At 41.2% G+C, this 4,053-nt stretch overlaps 1 pseudogene; it reads right to left on the bottom strand.

The window, feature by feature from the left end:
• Window positions 1–502: 502 nt before the first annotated feature.
• LOC115858351 (E3 ubiquitin-protein ligase RNFT1 pseudogene) lies at window positions 503–1,509 on the bottom strand (annotated as a pseudogene).
• Between the last annotated feature and the right edge of the window lie 2,544 nt (window positions 1,510–4,053).

Raw genomic sequence — 4,053 nt, 5'->3', positions numbered from 1 at the left:
CACTTAGAAAATCTAATGGTTGCAGGTAAAATATAGCATATGGAACTTTCATTTAAAAAGACAAATTTTATGAAAATTAAAAAATTTTTGAGACTTTGGATAAAGATATATCTTAAAATATTATGAAAAATATTCTTTATTCTGAAACAACGTCAGAAAAGAATACCCAAATTCCTCTAAAACAACTAGTTATAGTTAGTTATCCAGTTGCTGTTTTTGGTAAAATTAACAAGAAAACGCATTTACAGTTTTACATCGCAATCATATGTCAAGTAATTAGGATTGAAGAAATATTGTTGACATACACATTAGGTTGACTATTTTATTTTCAAAAACAGTGTTCTTTCACTCATTTAAATTAAAAGAATTAAAACATGCTTAAATCTTGTTCTGGTATTCTAAAAGTGTTTGGAAACATTTTTCTTAATTTTTAGTACTGAAATCCATCTGAATGGATCTACTAATAGTCATTGTAACCAAATGAAATTAGTTTTTTGTGGTTTTAATAGTCCATAGGACTTAATTGTATTTGAAGGTACGATGAGGCAGCCCCATCTTTCCATCTGTTTCTAAGGTCTGAAATCACAGTTCTGCACAGTGGACATATATTCCCTCTGTAAAACCATAAGGCAATGAATGCATTCTTCAGAAAAACATGCTGACTGATGGGAAGAATAATTTTCTGAAATTCAGCTTGACATACTGAACAAATATCATCCACATCTAATAAGTCACTCTGTAACTTGGCTGTGAAAAAAATATTCACAAGGGCTTCCCTGGTGGCACAGTGGTTGAGAGTCCGCCTGCCGATGCAGGGGACACGGGTTCGTGCCCCGGTCCGGGAGGATCCCACATGCCGCGGAGCGGCTGGGCCCGTGAGCCATGGCCGCTGAGCGTGCGCGTCTGGAGCCTGTGCTCCGCAACGGGAGAGGCCACAACAGTGAGAGGTCCGCGTACCACAAAAAAAACAAAACAAAACAAAAAATTCACAAAACCTATCTGAAAGTTCTCAGATTTCCAAAAAAACCCAAAAGCTATAAAATGAGGTAGAATAAAGACAGTAATATCCCAAGAATCTAGCTAATTGTATTATTAAACTCCCTGAAGCAAATAAGGTAATGAAACCAAAACTGATATGGGAACAAAATTCAATAAAACTGACATAATTCTTATAAGAGCATACACCAGTAACCCTTGGATTTAAAAAGCAGGATGAAAGAAGGCACTACTATAATAAGATTTTTTGAGCCTATGAAAAGCAATTTCAAAATGAAGTCTGTAATTCTAATAATCCAAAGTACTTCTGAGAAGCTTGAATGATCCAAAGTAGGATTTAAAAAGATTAACTTGTAATAAAGTGACTGAGAATGAAAGAACAGAAAATCCTGCTAAGAATACTAGTAACCAAGCTTACTGAATGTTTGAGCACCTTTTTCTTAGAAAAGCCTGATTTACAATGCTTTTGTTTGCACAGTTGAAAGTTGTTAGCGGCCCAGTTCCAAGAAACATTCCACATATTTCTGGAGCTTGGATTTTCAGCACATCCTTTAGGCATGGAGTTTATCCCGATACAAACATATCCAGAATGAAGGCAAGGCCCTTCTCCCGTCCATCTTGTTGCTCGGGCATTTTGGGAGGCTGAGGCAGCCTCACTGCCTGCAGTTCCTGGAGGACTGGTGTGGCCCTGGAATATGTTTTCTCTGATCCAGATTTCTTTGCATCAGGACTGTGTTTCCTCTCATGATGTTGAGTGAACAGAGGCCTCACAATGGTGTCAGGGACAGTGGGAGATGCTGTCATACCCCTTCAGTCAGGGCCATCACCCTCAAACCTCACCACAAGTAACTTTGGTTAGCCCAATGGCAGCAGGAAAGCTGGATTTTAATAGGCTTTTGTGTTTGGGGTCTAACAGCTATCATACAGCTTTTCTAGTCAGGCGTCCAATTTCTGGACCCTCAATTTCTGCTTGCAAACTGACCACTTATTTCCTGAGCTCATTTCTTATAATGCTTTGCTGCAGTACAAAGAAAGTGAGCCCAGTTATTCTCTTGCCAATCACTTTGCCCAGAGCTACGGCCTCACTAGGCATGTGGTCTGCTTTCCAAGTCATCTCAGACAACAATTTTACCAAATGTTTTGCCCCTGTAAAATTTGGGTGTCCATCTTTACAGCTCTGTATATAGATTCCTTTATAATCAGTGTTGAAATCAGCTGGTGTAAGTCCTCCAATTTTGTTCTTTTTCAAAGCTGTTTTGACTATTACACATCTTTTGCAGATCTATATGAATTTTAGATTCATTTTTTCAAATGGCTGCAACAGAACCTGCTGGGATCAGGAACTGAACCTGGAGAAAGAGGGGTCCAGAAAAAGGAGAGTTGGTGAATCAGGGAAGTCACTAAGTAGTCCTCCTGAAGCACTGGCACAGTGGGCAAGTCAGAGCTTGAGGGGAGTCTGCTGAGAGGGACCCCTAAGGGGGCAGGTGTAGAGGTCTGTGCAAGGCTGTGACCTGGTCCTAGCAACCGCCTCTGTGAATTTGCATTCCAGCCTCTGGTCACTGGTTGCTGTCGGTCAGCGGGGCAGGCAGACGGGTAGAGCTGCTGGCCCTGGAGGTGGAAGAGGCTTCAGAGTGGAGAAGGAGGGTGAGGACAGCCTGGCATCTGCCATTTCTCTGTGTCTGCCTCATCTTACCTCTAACCCTGACTATCTTCAGAGCGTAAGGGCTGTTGCTTCCTTTCACTTCCCAAATCTTGTGCACGTTTCTAACCTAGAACCAAATCTAACCCCAAACCAAATAGGGAAGGCGATTCTAAAATGTGGTTCCGACTTAGCCAGACCTACACAAAATAAAATCATTCTCTCTTTGACTGCTCTCTCTGTATCACCATCTTCATCCAACCAGCCACCAGCTCCTGTTGATTTTACATCATTATTTCTGCATTACGACCCCTTCCTTTCTCTGCTATTGCCCTTCTTTAGCGCAACCCTTCCTACGTTTCATGTCTGAAGTACTTCTTTATTAGCCTCCTTACTTGCAATTACACAAAATCTGGCCATGTAGGTCGAGCACTACACCACTCCGGGGTGCCATTCACAGACCACATTTCATGGCCCTCCCTAGGTTGTAGAGGATACAACATGCAGAACTGTATGTAGTAGTTCCATATCACATGTAGCCCCGTTTATTCCCCTCAGTAACCTGGGCCTTCCTTTTAAAAGGTACAACTGACCATGTCATTCTCCTGCCTAAAATCCTTGGCCTCCCATGACCTTCTCAAGGTAAAATTTTAATTACTTAGCATAGCATAAAATCCATTCATGACTAGCAGATGAGTCTAAGCTCTGGAATCAGAATTTCTAAATTGGAATTTTATCTTAGTAATTTGAGAAATGTATGACCTTGGGCAAGTCACTTAATCACACTGGGTTTGTTTCTTTAACTGTGAAATGGAGGAGGAGGGTATGAATACTCTTTTCGTCATCAATTTTTGTCAGCATCCATTGAGAGGTAAAGATGGAATATTCCTTCTGTAGTGCAGTCTCTCACCGTCATCTGTCCCTACCCCAACTCTATGCTTCAGATAAACCGAACTCCTTATAGTAATTCTCCACGTTGTGACCCATCCTGCCTCTGTGCCTTTATACCAGCCCCCTGTATTACCCTCGGTTTCTTCCCCTGCATAGAATGTGCTCATTCTCCAGGACTCAGTGACTCATCACTTCCTCCTGGAAGCCTCCTCTGATTCCCTCAGACGTGATTAGCAGCTGCTCCATTGGGCTGTCTCAGCAGTCAGTGCTTGATTATATCACAGTGAATTCTCTTTTTCTGTCACTTGCCTATCTCCCCCATTATGTAAGCTATAGATCACGTTTTCCTTGAGGGTAGAAACTGTTTCACTTGTCTTTATCCTTAGCTCCAAATATAGCTAAGTTCTTAAGAATGTTTGTTAGCAGGTTCTTAAAAATGTCTGTTGAATTAATGAATAGTGATGAATGATAAAGGCTCTAACAGGCATTTTTATACTTTATGGAGAAATATAAGGATGATGGAGGGA

This window comes from Globicephala melas, chromosome 1 (genome assembly GCF_963455315.2).
Source record: "Globicephala melas chromosome 1, mGloMel1.2, whole genome shotgun sequence".
Classification (NCBI taxonomy): domain Eukaryota; kingdom Metazoa; phylum Chordata; class Mammalia; order Artiodactyla; family Delphinidae; genus Globicephala; species Globicephala melas.
This window is presented reverse-complemented; position numbering and strand designations above follow the sequence as displayed.